Below are 15,000 nucleotides of genomic sequence, written 5' to 3'. Positions count from 1 at the left end.
CGTCCACCGAAGTCGGTGCCAAGGACCACTTTCGGCGCCGGAGCCGCGTACGAGCCTACTCGAGGCGGAAGAACGAAGCCAGCAAGGGCCTGGCCGCAAGTGCGTTCAATTGTCGGGACGTCCAAGTCCCTCGTTCTTCCGTGCTTCCTCTTTCGGCAAGTCGTTGCGGCACCTTCCCAAAGCGCGCAGACCCGCTAATCGCGACGAGCGCGACGTGGCCGTGCCGCCTTTCCCTCGGCAGCAAGCAAAACGCCTGGCAACGTCGACGCTCCCCTAACCGCGATCTCGCACCGTGTTTCGTGTGGCGAATTCAAAAGCCGGCCGGCGCTGCTGCAACCATTACGGTCGGTACGCATACGCCGCGGAGGGCGGGACGGTCATCGGAGCGTGCGGTTCCTCCATCGAGTACTGCGCACCTCGGCCGTCGCATCGCCGTGCCATGACCGGCCGCGCGTCAACGCGAACCGGTGCCAGCGAGATCCCTCGCCTGCAAGAACCGACCGGCAGCCTCCGTCACCCGAGGACGCGGAGGCGCTTGCCGCGGACGGCGGGACGGTATGCACTGGTGCACAGCGGACCCGTCACATCGCCAGTTCCTTGACCGACCGCCGACGCTTGTGCCGTTCCTCTCGTACTTGGCAGTCGCCGCGCGATTGTCGGGTCTCGTTCTTGCACGCTCGAACGGTCGGGAGGGCACTCGGCTGGCGTTTCGGGAACGCGCAGCCTCGCCTTCTACCGACGTAACCACGACTCGCCGTTCGCGCTCCGCCGCTCCTGTTTACAGTACTAGGCGGTCCCGCAGCGGTCGGGTCGCGCATTTCGAGCGCTTCGAGCCACGGTGCAGTGGCGGGTCGAAAGCCGACCTATGAGTGCGTTGCGCCGTTTGTACCCGCGTCCGCCACCTGGCCGACCGTCCAAGGTCGCGGTGTTGGCGTCCGCTGGGCGCAACAATTTGTCACGGGGTGCCGCTCCACATTCAGGCAGCCCCGTGGGGAAAAGCCGACCCCGCGTCCAAACGGGGTCAGCGGCAGAAAGTGTCGGGCGCAGACGCAGCTGAGGCACTCACCCTTCACAATCCGTTAATGATCCTTCCGCAGGTTCACCTACGGAAACCTTGTTACGACTTTTACTTCCTCTAAATGATCAAGTTTGGTCATCTTTCCAACAGACCGGCGCAACCGAAAGGCCGCGCCGGACATCGGTCCGAAGACCTCACTAAATCATTCAATCGGTAGTAGCGACGGGCGGTGTGTACAAAGGGCAGGGACGTAATCAACGCGAGCTTATGACTCGCGCTTACTGGGAATTCCTCGTTCAAGGGGAACAATTGCAAGCCCCTATCCCAATCACGAAAGAAGTTCCACGGGTTACCCAGTCTTTTCAGACAGGGATAAAGACACGCTGCTTCCTTCAGTGTAGCGCGCGTGCGGCCCCGGACATCTAAGGGCATCACAGACCTGTTATTGCTCTGTTTCGTGCGGCTAGGAGCCGCTTGTCCCTCTAAGAAGGTTGTAAGGTGCTGGGAACCCCGCACCTATTTAATAGGCTAGAGTCTCGTTCGTTATCGGAATTAACCAGACAAATCGCTCCACCAACTAAGAACGGCCATGCACCACCATCCACCGAATCAAGAAAGAGCTCTCAATCTGTCAATCCTCCCAGTGTCCGGGCCGGGTAAGTTTTCCCGTGTTGAGTCAAATTAAGCCGCAGGCTCCACTCCTGGTGGTGCCCTTCCGTCAATTCCTTTAAGTTTCAGCTTTGCAACCATACTTCCCCCGGAACCCAAATACTTTGGTTTCCCGGAAGCTGCCCGCCGAGTCATTTGAGTAACTCAGGCGGATCGCTGGTTGGCATCGTTTATGGTCAGAACTAGGGCGGTATCTGATCGCCTTCGAACCTCTGACTTTCGTTCTTGATCAATGAAAACATTCTTGGCAAATGCTTTCGCAGTAGTTCGTCTTGCGACGGTCCAAGAATTTCACCTCTAGCGCCGCAATACGAATGCCCCCGTCCGTCCCTCTTAATCATTACCTCGTATTCCAAAAACCAACAGAACAGAAACGAGGTCTTGTTCTATTATTCCATGCAAGTTTATTCAGGCGACTCGCCTGCGTTGAGCACTCTAATTTTTTCAAAGTAAAAGCACCGGCCATCTCGAGGCACACAATGAAGTGCACCAAGAAAGAACCGGCATGATGTTCAGTCCGAGCCGTCGCATCGGGTAGATGCACTACTCGTCTGGAACTGAGATCCAACTACGAGCTTTTTAACCGCAGCAGCTTTAGTATACGCTATTGGAGCTGGAATTACCGCGGCTGCTGGCACCAGACTTGCCCTCCAATTGATCCTCGTTAAAGGATTTAGAGTGTACTCATTTCAATTACGGGGCCTCAAAAGAGTCCCGTATTGTTATTTTTCGTCACTACCTCCCCGTGCCGGGAGTGGGTAATTTGCGCGCCTGCTGCCTTCCTTGGATGTGGTAGCCGTTTCTCAGGCTCCCTCTCCGGAATCGAACCCTGATTCTCCGTTACCCGTAACAACCATGGTAAGCAAGTAACCTACCATCGAAAGTTGATAAGGCAGACACTTGAAAGAAACGTCGCCGGCTCGTGGCCATGCGATCAGCACAAAGTTATCCAGAGTCACCACACAATACGGGCCGAAACCCGATCGATCTTGGTCTAATAAAAGCACCCGTTACCCAAAGGGCTCCAGGCTCACTGCATGTATTAGCTCTAGAATTGCCACAGTTATCCAAGTAGGAAGAAACGATCTAAGGAACCATAACTGATTTAATGAGCCATTCGCGGTTTCGCCTTATTTCGGCATGTACTTAGACATGCATGGCTTAATCTTTGAGACAAGCATATGATTACTGGCAGGATCAACCAGGTAATCGTTCGACTGCGCGTCCGTCCTCGCCTTCGGCGGGCCGGACGCAGTCTGTGTGCGGCGGAGGCCACCTTCAGGCGCCCCAACACGCTTATTTTGCACTCCGAGATGACGGCGTTCGAGCTCGCTACGGCACAACCTTCCCGAAAGACGAGTGGGAGCCGTGCGGCAAGAAGCACGTTCATGCTCGCTCTTTTTCGTTGCATCGACTCGGTCGCGCCGTGCGGGTTGCCCAAGCCCGCTGCACTGTCGGTGGACCGGCCGGAACTAGCAACGGAGCCGAGACTGCAAAGCCGCCAGACGACGGGTCACGCCCGCGTCTTCGGCGCTTTCGCATCTGAATCGCCCGAGGACGACACGGAACACACCTCGATATCGTGGTAAAACGGCACCGTCCGACAACCAGCCCCTAACGCATCAAGCGGATGAGGCTGCAGACGACTGCCGTGGATTCCCCTGGAGCAGACCCGAGGACACGCTTGACGAGGCCGAAGCCCGCCGCATATCAGACACCCGGTCGCTTTCGCGTACGCCGCTCACGAGAACCCCCACATAATAGCAGCGATAAGTACCCAGACCTCCTTGGGCACTAATACGAGCGTACTCGAGAAAATTTCACCGCGGGTGTGCCCCGAAACGTGTGGCACGTTGAGCGTGCCACAAGTCTACGTCGCTCTCAAACCCGCCGAGGTCGTAGAATTTGCGACCCTACTCACGAAATTCCCACCGAGGATACGGCCGCAAACGTACCGCACCTTGGGTAGGCCACGAGTTTGTGCAACACTACGCTGACGGCACAGCACCGAGGTCGTGCGCGCACGCACGGGAAAATTCCGCCGCGGTTTCTGCCGAAAACGTGAGGCACCACGACTCTCCGCAAGTTCGCGTCGACTGCGAAAGACCGAAGTCGTGAACGACGTGTCCGCTACTCGCCGCCGACACGCTGGACACCAAACGTACAACGACTCGACGGCGTCGTAGAGGCCCACGACGCGGTTTTCCTTAACGACGTCTCGGCGTGGCACCGACAGGTTAGAACGGCCGACCAACGTTCCCTGTCCGCCGTTCGGCTCAGTCGAAGGGCTCGGCGACTTCGGCAACGCTGCGAAGCCGCACGGTGACGCACGCCATGTCCCCATTTTTTTTTTTTTTCTTTCTGCGTCTGCCGGGGTGCCCCTATAATAGCAGCGATAAGCACCCAGACCGCCGTGGGTCGCTCGCCCCGGCTGACGTGGTTTTTCGTACTCCTGCGGCGGTCGCCGTCAAGCACGTCCAAATACGCTACTTTCGTGGGCGCATTCACGCTCTTTCGCTTCGCCGGAGTGCCAGCACTCACTCTGCCAAAAACGGCGAACATCCGAGCGGCGGTTCCCACTTTTGCGTCGGCGTCGGAAACCCCGCCCCGGCAGACGAGGTTTGCCGTACTCGTGCGACGGTGGCCGGCGGGCACGTCGAAAGACGCCGATATCGTGCGCGAATTGGCGCACCTTGGCTTCACCGGAGTGCCGCCACTGACTCCTCCAAAAACGGCGAAGATCCGAGCGGCGCTTCCCACTTTCGCATCGGCGTCCCGAACTCCGCCCCGGCTGACGCGGTTTACCGTACTCGTGCGACGGTCGCCGGCGAGCACGTGGAAAGACGCCGATATCGTGCCCGAATCGGCTCCGTTCGGCTTCGCCGGAGTGCCAGCACTGGCTCGGCGAAAGACGACGAACATCCGAGCGACGGTTCTCACTATTGCGTACGCGTCGCAAACCCCGCCCCGGCAGACGCACTTTGCCGTACTCGTGCGACGGTCGCCGGCGAGCACGTAGAAAGACGCCGATATCGTGCCGGAATCGGCCCCGTTTGGCTTCGCCGGAGTGCCAGCACTCACTCGGCCACAAACGGCGAACATCCGAGCGGCGGTTCCCACTTAGCCGTCGGCGTCCCGAACTCCGCCCCGGCAGACGCGGTTGCCGAGCTCGTGCGACTAGCGACCGCGAAGCCGTCTCGCGACGCCGCTTTCGTGCGCGGCTCCCACTGCGACCTGGGTCACCCGAGGTCGACGAGCAAGAAAGAATGTCGAAAAAAAATTTTTTTTTTTTTTGCGTCTGCCGGGGTGCCCCTATAATAGCAGCGATAAGCACCCAGACCGCCATGGGTCGCTCGCCCCGGCTGACGTGGTTTTTCGTTTTCCTGCGGTGGTCGTCGTCAAGCACGTCCAAACACGCCACTTTCGTGGGCGCATTCGCGCTCTTTCGCTTCGCCGGAGTGCCAGCACTCACTCTGCCAAAAACGGCGAACATCCTAGTGGCGGTTCCCACTTTTGCGTCGGCGTCGCCAACCCCGCCCCGGCATACGCGGTTTGCCGTACTCGTGCGGCGGTGGCCGGCGGGCACGTCGAAAGACACCGATATCGTGCGCGAGTCGATGCTTCTTGGTCTCGCAGGAGGGCCGCCACTCACTCCTGCAAAAACGGCGAAGATCCGAGCGGCGCTTCCCACTTTTTCGTCGGCATCGCAAACCTCGCCCCGGCAGACGCGCTTTGCCGTACTCGTGCGACGGTCGCCGGCGAGCACGTCGAAATACGCCGATATCGTGCCCGAATCGGCCCCGTTTCGCTTCGCCGGAGTGCCAGCACTCACTCGGCCAAAAACGGCGAACATCCGAGCAGCGGTACCCACTTAGCCGTCGGCATCCCGAACTCCGCGCCGGCTGACGCGGTTGCCGAGCTCGTGCGACTAGCGACCGCGAACGCGTCTCGCGACGCCGCTTTCGTGCGCGGCTCCCATTGCGACCTGGGTTACCCGAGCTCGACCAGCAAAAAAGAAGGTCGAAAAAAAATTTTTTTTTTCTGCGTCTGCCGGGGTGCCCCTATAATAGCAGCGATAAGCACCCAGACCGCCGTGGGTCGCTCGCCCCGGCTGACGTGGTTTTTCGTACTCCTGCAGCGGTCGCCGTCAAGCACGTCCAAATACGCCACTTTCGTGGGCGCTTTCGCGCTCTTTCGCGTCGCCGGTGTGCCAGCACTCACTCTGCCAAAAACGGCGAACATCCTAGTGGCGGTTCCCACTTTTGCGTCGGCGTCGCCAACCCCGCCCCGGCATACGCGGTTTGCCGTACTCGTGCGGCGGTGGCCGGCGGGCACGTCGAAAGACACCGATATCGTGCGCGAGTCGATGCTTCTTGGTCTCGCAGGAGGGCCGCCACTCACTCCTGCAAAAACGGCGAAGATCCGAGCGGCGCTTCCCACTTTTTCGTCGGCATCGCAAACCTCGCCCCGGCAGACGCGCTTTGCCGTACTCGTGCGACGGTCGCCGGCGAGCACGTCGAAATACGCCGATATCGTGCCCGAATCGGCCCCGTTTCGCTTCGCCGGAGTGCCAGCACTCACTCGGCCAAAAACGGCGAACATCCGAGCAGCGGTACCCACTTAGCCGTCGGCATCCCGAACTCCGCGCCGGCTGACGCGGTTGCCGAGCTCGTGCGACTAGCGACCGCGAACGCGTCTCGCGACGCCGCTTTCGTGCGCGGCTCCCATTGCGACCTGGGTTACCCGAGCTCGACCAGCAAAAAAGAAGGTCGAAAAAAAATTTTTTTTTTCTGCGTCTGCCGGGGTGCCCCTATAATAGCAGCGATAAGCACCCAGACCGCCGTGGGTCGCTCGCCCCGGCTGACGTGGTTTTTCGTACTCCTGCAGCGGTCGCCGTCAAGCACGTCCAAATACGCCACTTTCGTGGGCGCTTTCGCGCTCTTTCGCGTCGCCGGTGTGCCAGCACTCACTCTGCCAAAAACGGCCAACATCCGAGCGGCGGTTCCCACTTTTGCGTCGGCGTCGTAAACCCCGCCCCGGCAGACGCGGTTTGCCCTACTCGTTCGACGGTCGCCGGCGAGCGCGTCGAAAGACGCCGATATCGTGCGCTAATTGGCGCTCCTTGGCTTCTCCGGAGTGCCGCCACTCACTCCTCCAAAAACGGCGAAGATCCGAGCGGCGTTCTCCACTTTCGCATCGGCGTCCCGAACTCCGCCCGGGCTGACGCGGTTTACCGTACTCGTGCGACGGTCGCCGCCGGGCACGTCGAAAGACGCCGATATCGTGCCGTAATCGGCCCCGTTTGGCTTCGCCCGAGTGCCAGCACTCACTCGGCCAAAAACGGCGAACATCCGAGCAGCGTTTCCCACTTTCGCATCGGCGTCCCGAAGCCCGCCCCGGCAGACGCGGTTTGCCCTACTCGAGCGACGGTCGCCGGCGATCACGTCGAAAGGCGCCGAATTCGTGCACGAATCGATGCTTCTTGGTCTCGCAGGAGGGCCGCCACTCACTCCTGCAAAAACGGCGAAGATCCGAGTTGCGCTTCCCACTTTTTCGTCGGCGTCCCGAACTACGCCCCGGCTGACGCGGTTTACCGTACTCGTGCGACGGTCGCCGGCGGGCACTTCAAAATACGCCGATTTCGTGGGCGCATTCACGCTGTTTCGCTTCCCCGGAGTGCCAACACTCACTCTGCCGAAAGCGGCGATCATCCGAGCGGCGGTTCCCACTTTTGCGTCGGCTTCGCAAACGGCGCCCCGGCAGACGCGCTCGTGCGACGTACTCGTGCGACGGTCGCCGGCGAGCACGTCGAAAGACGCCGATATCGTGCTCGAATCGACCCCGTTTCGCTTCGCCGGAGTGCTGCCAGTCACGGCGCAGAGAACGGCGAACAAGTGTTTTTTTTTTTTTTCCTAGAATTTGTGTTATAGAAGGCACATTTGATATCGGACGATAATTTTCAACTTTATCACGCGCACCGATTTTCGTGTAGAGGTTTGCAAGTTTATGGGAATTTCTCCACTTGGAATAATGCGATTTAGTAGTACTACGAGAACTTCATGGATGTACTCAAGGGTACGGGGCAAGTCAGTTACGTCAACACCTGCAGATTTTTTACACTTCAAACTGAAAATTGTTGGTTGTGAGTCCTCGTGTGATATTAAAGGCCGATTCGCTAACACATAGAACAAAGAAAGAAAGGAAGAAAAAACGCCCGCGCTCGCTCAAGAAACCTGGGTTCGCAACAAGTGGCAACAACAAGCAACCGAGCGAGTGCGCCAAAACCCGTGGCGGCCGAACAAACGCGAAGTCCCAACCGCGTCAGCCGGGGCGGCACGGGACAGGAAAAATCACTTCAGCCGGGGCGGCGGGGCACCGAATAAACCTCGTCACCTCGTCGCAGGATAAAAGAGGAAACAAAAAGTCTAAACAGCGTCTGCTGGAGCGAATGCGTAATAAAACAACAACAACAACAAAAAAAAAACACCCGCGCTCAAGAAGTCTGCAATCCTCACAAAAGGCGACTGTGACCGAGCAGCGTCAGCCGGGGCCGTGCGGAAACGGAAAAACCGCGACTACCGGGGCGTCGAGGCACCGAAAAATCCACTTCAGCCGCGGCGAAAAAAAAAAAACAAAAAGAAAGACGGAGGGGGGGGGGGAACCACGTCTGCCGGGGCGAAGGAAAAAAAAAAACGCGTCTGCCGGGGCGAGCCCGGGTGCGGCACCACCGGGAAAACTGTGGCAAACAGACATGGCGATCGAGTGAGTGGGCCGCCAGCCAGGCTCAGCCAAAAAGTGCAAAGTCCGAACTGCGTCAGCCGGGGCGGCAAAAACCGCGTCAGCCGGGGCGGCGCAAAAAACCGCGTCTGCCGGGGCGGCACGAAACCGCGTCAGCCGGGGCGGGGCGAAAACTGCGTCAGCCGGGGCGAAAAGAAAAAAAAAAACGCGTCTGCCGGGGCAAGCCCGGGTGCGGCACCACCGGGAAAACTGTGGCAAACAGACATGGCGATCGAGTGAGTGGGCCGCCAGCCAGGCACAGCCGAAAAGTGCAAAGTCCGAACCGTGTCAGCCGGGGCGACGCAAAAACCGCGTCAGCCGGGGCGGCGCGAAAACCGCGTCAGCCGGGGCGGCACGAAACCGCGTCAGCCGGGGCGGCGCGAAAACTGCGTCAGCCGGGGCGGCGCGAAAACCTCGTCAGCCGGGGCGAGCGAAAAGGGGGGGGGGGGGAACCACGTCTGCCGGGGCGAAAGAAAAAAAAACGCGTCTGCCGGGGCGAGCCCGGGTGCGGCACCACCGGGAAGACTGTGGCAAACAGACATGGCGATCGAGTGAGTGGGCCGCCAGCCAGGCTCAGCCCAAAAAGTGCCAAGTCCGAACTGCGTCAGCCGGGGCGGCAAAAACCGCGTCAGCCGGGGCGGCGCGAAAACCGCGTCTGCCGGGGCGGCGCGAAAACTGCGTCTGCCGGGGCGAGCCCGGGTGCGGCACCACCGGGAAAACTGTGGCAAACAGACATGGCGATCGAGTGAGTGGGCCGCCAGCCAGGCACAGCCGAAAAGTGCTAAGTCCGAACTGCGTCTGCCGGGGCGGCACGAAACCGCGTCAGCCGGGGCGGCGCGAAAACCGCGTCTGCCGGGGCGGCACGAAACCGCGTCAGCCGGGGCGGCGCGAAAACTGCGTCAGCCGGGGCGAAAGAAAAAAAAAACGCGTCTGCCGGGGCGAGCCCGGGTGCGGCACCACCGGGAAAACTGTGGCAAACAGACATGGCGATCGAGTGAGTGGGCCGCCAGCCAGGCACAGCCGAAAAGTGCTAAGTCCGAACTGCGTCTGCCGGGGCGGCACGAAACCGCGTCAGCCGGGGCGGCGCGAAAACCGCGTCTGCCGGGGCGGCACGAAACCGCGTCAGCCGGGGCGGCGCGAAAACTGCGTCAGCCGGGGCGAGCCCGGGTGCGGCACCACCGGGAAAACTGTGGCAAACAGACATGGCGATCGAGTGAGTGGGCCGCCAGCCAGGCACAGCCGAAAAGTGCTAAGTCCGAACTGCGTCTGCCGGGGCGGCACGAAACCGCGTCAGCCGGGGCGGCGCGAAAACCGCGTCTGCCGGGGCGGCACGAAACCGCGTCAGCCGGGGCGGCGCGAAAACTGCGTCAGCCGGGGCGAGCCCGGGTGCGGCACCACCGGGAAAACTGTGGCAAACAGACATGGCGATCGAGTGAGTGGGCCGCCAGCCAGGCACAGCCGAAAAGTGCTAAGTCCGAACTGCGTCTGCCGGGGCGGCACGAAACCGCGTCAGCCGGGGCGGCGCGAAAACCGCGTCTGCCGGGGCGGCACGAAACCGCGTCAGCCGGGGCGGCGCGAAAACTGCGTCAGCCGGGGCGAGCCCGGGTGCGGCACCACCGGGAAAACTGTGGCAAACAGACATGGCGATCGAGTGAGTGGGCCGCCAGCCAGGCACAGCCGAAAAGTGCTAAGTCCGAACTGCGTCTGCCGGGGCGGCACGAAACCGCGTCAGCCGGGGCGGCGCGAAAACCGCGTCTGCCGGGGCGGCGCGAAAACTGCGTCAGCCGGGGCGAGCCCGGGTGCGGCACCACCGGGAAAACTGTGGCAAACAGACATGGCGATCGAGTGAGTGGGCCGCCAGCCAGGCACAGCCGAAAAGTGCAAAGTCCGAACCGTGTCAGCCGGGGCGACGCAAAAACCGCGTCAGCCGGGGCGGCGCGAAAACCGCGTCAGCCGGGGCGGCACGAAACCGCGTCAGCCGGGGCGGCGCGAAAACTGCGTCAGCCGGGGCGGCGCGAAAACCTCGTCAGCCGGGGCGAGCGAAAAGGGGGGGGGGGGGGAACCACGTCTGCCGGGGCGAAAGAAAAAAAAAACGCGTCTGCCGGGGCGAGCCCGGGTGCGGCACCACCGGGAAGACTGTGGCAAACAGACATGGCGATCGAGTGAGTGGGCCGCCAGCCAGGCTCAGCCCAAAAAGTGCCAAGTCCGAACTGCGTCAGCCGGGGCGGCAAAAACCGCGTCAGCCGGGGCGGCGCGAAAACCGCGTCTGCCGGGGCGGCGCGAAAACTGCGTCAGCCGGGGCGAGCCCGGGTGCGGCACCACCGGGAAAACTGTGGCTAACAGACATGGCGATCGAGTGAGTGGGCCACCAGCCAGGCTCAGCCAAAAAGTGCCAAGTCCGAACTGCGTCAGCCGGGGCGGCAAAAACCGCGTCAGCCTGGGCGGCGCAAAAAAACCGCGTCTGCCGGGGCGGCACGAAACCGCGTCAGCCGGGGCGGCGCGAAAACTGCGTCAGCCGGGGCGAAAGAAAAAAAAAAAAACGCGTCTGCCGGGGCGAGCCCGGGTGCGGCACCACCGGGAAAACTGTGGCAAACAGACATGGCGATCGAGTGAGTGGGCCGCCAGCCAGGCACAGCCGAAAAGTGCTAAGTCCGAACTGCGTCTGCCGGGGCGGCACGAAACCGCGTCAGCCGGGGCGGCGCGAAAACCGCGTCTGCCGGGGCGGCACGAAACCGCGTCAGCCGGGGCGGCGCGAAAACTGCGTCAGCCGGGGCGAGCCCGGGTGCGGCACCACCGGGAAAACTGTGGCAAACAGACATGGCGATCGAGTGAGTGGGCCGCCAGCCAGGCACAGCCGAAAAGTGCTAAGTCCGAACTGCGTCTGCCGGGGCGGCACGAAACCGCGTCAGCCGGGGCGGCGCGAAAACCGCGTCTGCCGGGGCGGCACGAAACCGCGTCAGCCGGGGCGGCGCGAAAACTGCGTCAGCCGGGGCGAGCCCGGGTGCGGCACCACCGGGAAAACTGTGGCAAACAGACATGGCGATCGAGTGAGTGGGCCGCCAGCCAGGCACAGCCGAAAAGTGCTAAGTCCGAACTGCGTCAGCCGGGGCGGCAAAAACCGCGTCAGCCGGGGCGGCGCAAAAAACCGCGTCTGCCGGGGCGGCACGAAACCGCGTCAGCCGGGGCGGCGCGAAAACTGCGTCAGCCGGGGCGAAAGAAAAAAAAAAAACGCGTCTGCCGGGGCGAGCCCGGGTGCGGCACCACCGGGAAAACTGTGGCAAACAGACATGGCGATCGAGTGAGTGGGCCGCCAGCCAGGCACAGCCGAAAAGTGCTAAGTCCGAACTGCGTCTGCCGGGGCGGCACGAAACCGCGTCAGCCGGGGCGGCGCGAAAACCGCGTCTGCCGGGGCGGCACGAAACCGCGTCAGCCGGGGCGGCGCGAAAACTGCGTCAGCCGGGGCGAGCCCGGGTGCGGCACCACCGGGAAAACTGTGGCAAACAGACATGGCGATCGATGAGTGGGCCGCCAGCCAGGCACAGCCGAAAAGTGCTAAGTCCGAACTGCGTCTGCCGGGGCGGCACGAAACCGCGTCAGCCGGGGCGGCGCGAAAACCGCGTCTGCCGGGGCGGCACGAAACCGCGTCAGCCGGGGCGGCGCGAAAACTGCGTCAGCCGGGGCGAGCCCGGGTGCGGCACCACCGGGAAAACTGTGGCAAACAGACATGGCGATCGAGTGAGTGGGCCGCCAGCCAGGCACAGCCGAAAAGTGCAAAGTCCGAACCGTGTCAGCCGGGGCGACGCAAAAACCGCGTCAGCCGGGGCGGCGCGAAAACCGCGTCAGCCGGGGCGGCACGAAACCGCGTCAGCCGGGGCGGCGCGAAAACTGCGTCAGCCGGGGCGGCGCGAAAACCTCGTCAGCCGGGGCGAGCGAAAAGGGGGGGGGGGGAACCACGTCTGCCGGGGCGAAAGAAAAAAAAAACGCGTCTGCCGGGGCGAGCCCGGGTGCGGCACCACCGGGAAGACTGTGGCAAACAGACATGGCGATCGAGTGAGTGGGCCGCCAGCCAGGCTCAGCCCAAAAAGTGCCAAGTCCGAACTGCGTCAGCCGGGGCGGCAAAAACCGCGTCAGCCGGGGCGGCGCGAAAACCGCGTCTGCCGGGGCGGCGCGAAAACTGCGTCAGCCGGGGCGAGCCCGGGTGCGGCACCACCGGGAAAACTGTGGCTAACAGACATGGCGATCGAGTGAGTGGGCCACCAGCCAGGCTCAGCCAAAAAGTGCCAAGTCCGAACTGCGTCAGCCGGGGCGGCAAAAACCGCGTCAGCCGGGGCGGCGCAAAAAAACCGCGTCTGCCGGGGCGGCACGAAACCGCGTCAGCCGGGGCGGCGCGAAAACTGCGTCAGCCGGGGCGAAAGAAAAAAAAAAACGCGTCTGCCGGGGCGAGCCCGGGTGCGGCACCACCGGGAAAACTGTGGCAAACAGACATGGCGATCGAGTGAGTGGGCCGCCAGCCAGGCACAGCCGAAAAGTGCTAAGTCCGAACTGCGTCTGCCGGGGCGGCACGAAACCGCGTCAGCCGGGGCGGCGCGAAAACCGCGTCTGCCGGGGCGGCACGAAACCGCGTCAGCCGGGGCGGCGCGAAAACTGCGTCAGCCGGGGCGAGCCCGGGTGCGGCACCACCGGGAAAACTGTGGCAAACAGACATGGCGATCGAGTGAGTGGGCCGCCAGCCAGGCACAGCCGAAAAGTGCTAAGTCCGAACTGCGTCTGCCGGGGCGGCACGAAACCGCGTCAGCCGGGGCGGCGCGAAAACCGCGTCTGCCGGGGCGGCACGAAACCGCGTCAGCCGGGGCGGCGCGAAAACTGCGTCAGCCGGGGCGAGCCCGGGTGCGGCACCACCGGGAAAACTGTGGCAAACAGACATGGCGATCGAGTGAGTGGGCCGCCAGCCAGGCACAGCCGAAAAGTGCTAAGTCCGAACTGCGTCAGCCGGGGCGGCAAAAACCGCGTCAGCCGGGGCGGCGCAAAAAACCGCGTCTGCCGGGGCGGCACGAAACCGCGTCAGCCGGGGCGGCGCGAAAACTGCGTCAGCCGGGGCGAAAGAAAAAAAAAAACGCGTCTGCCGGGGCGAGCCCGGGTGCGGCACCACCGGGAAAACTGTGGCAAACAGACATGGCGATCGAGTGAGTGGGCCGCCAGCCAGGCACAGCCGAAAAGTGCTAAGTCCGAACTGCGTCTGCCGGGGCGGCACGAAACCGCGTCAGCCGGGGCGGCGCGAAAACCGCGTCTGCCGGGGCGGCACGAAACCGCGTCAGCCGGGGCGGCGCGAAAACTGCGTCAGCCGGGGCGAGCCCGGGTGCGGCACCACCGGGAAAACTGTGGCAAACAGACATGGCGATTGAGTGAGTGGGCCGCCAGCCAGGCACAGCCGAAAAGTGCTAAGTCCGAACTGCGTCTGCCGGGGCGGCACGAAACCGCGTCAGCCGGGGCGGCGCGAAAACCGCGTCTGCCGGGGCGGCACGAAACGGCGTCAGCCGGGGCGGCGCGAAAACTGCGTCAGCCGGGGCGAGCCCGGGTGCGGCACCACCGGGAAAACTGTGGCAAACAGACATGGCGATCGAGTGAGTGGGCCGCCAGCCAGGCACAGCCGAAAAGTGCTAAGTCCGAACTGCGTCTGCCGGGGCGGCACGAAACCGCGTCAGCCGGGGCGGCGCGAAAACCGCGTCTGCCGGGGCGGCACGAAACCGCGTCAGCCGGGGCGGCGCGAAAACTGCGTCAGCCGGGGCGAGCCCGGGTGCGGCACCACCGGGAAAACTGTGGCAAACAGACATGGCGATCGAGTGAGTGGGCCGCCAGCCAGGCACAGCCGAAAAGTGCAAAGTCCGAACCGTGTCAGCCGGGGCGACGCAAAAACCGCGTCAGCCGGGGCGGCGCGAAAACCGCGTCTGCCGGGGCGGCACGAAACCGCGTCAGCCGGGGCGGCGCGAAAACTGCGTCAGCCGGGGCGAGCCCGGGTGCGGCACCACCGGGAAAACTGTGGCAAACAGACATGGCGATCGAGTGAGTGGGCCGCCAGCCAGGCACAGCCGAAAAGTGCTAAGTCCGAACTGCGTCAGCCGGGGCGGCAAAAACCGCGTCAGCCGGGGCGGCGCAAAAACCGCGTCTGCCGGGGCGAAATAAAAAAAAAAACAAAGAAAAAAGCCCGCGCTTAATCAAAAGAAAACAAAGAAAAAAGCTTGCGCTTAATCAAAAGAAAACAAACAAAAAAAGTTCGCGCTTAAGCCTGGCGGTGGAACCACCGGGGCAAACAGACCTGGCGATCGAGTGAGTGGGCCGCCAGCCGGGGTGAGCCAAAAAGTGCAAAGTCCGAACCGCGTCAGCCGGGGCGGCGCGAAAACCGCGTCAGCCGGGGCGGCGCAAAAACCGCGTCAGCCGGGGCGGCGCAAAAACTGCGTCAGCCGGGGCGGCACGGAAAAACGAAAACCGCGTCAGCCGGGGCGACATCAAAATGAGGAAAAAAAAAAAAACTGCCTTAG

The 15,000-nt window shown here is 62.8% G+C and overlaps 1 non-coding gene across 1 annotated transcript; it reads right to left on the bottom strand.

Annotated features, from left to right (window-relative positions):
* Positions 1-1,080: 1,080 nt before the first annotated feature.
* On the bottom strand, positions 1,081-2,895 carry LOC142790938 (small subunit ribosomal RNA). Its single transcript, XR_012889875.1, has one exon. It is a non-coding gene; the product is annotated as a small subunit ribosomal RNA (ribosomal RNA).
* Between the last annotated feature and the right edge of the window lie 12,105 nt (positions 2,896-15,000).

Source organism: Rhipicephalus microplus, unplaced genomic scaffold (genome assembly GCF_043290135.1).
Source record: "Rhipicephalus microplus isolate Deutch F79 unplaced genomic scaffold, USDA_Rmic scaffold_134, whole genome shotgun sequence".
Classification (NCBI taxonomy): domain Eukaryota; kingdom Metazoa; phylum Arthropoda; class Arachnida; order Ixodida; family Ixodidae; genus Rhipicephalus; species Rhipicephalus microplus.
The sequence above is the reverse complement of the archived record's forward strand: the minus strand, read 5'-3'. Positions and strand labels throughout refer to the sequence as shown.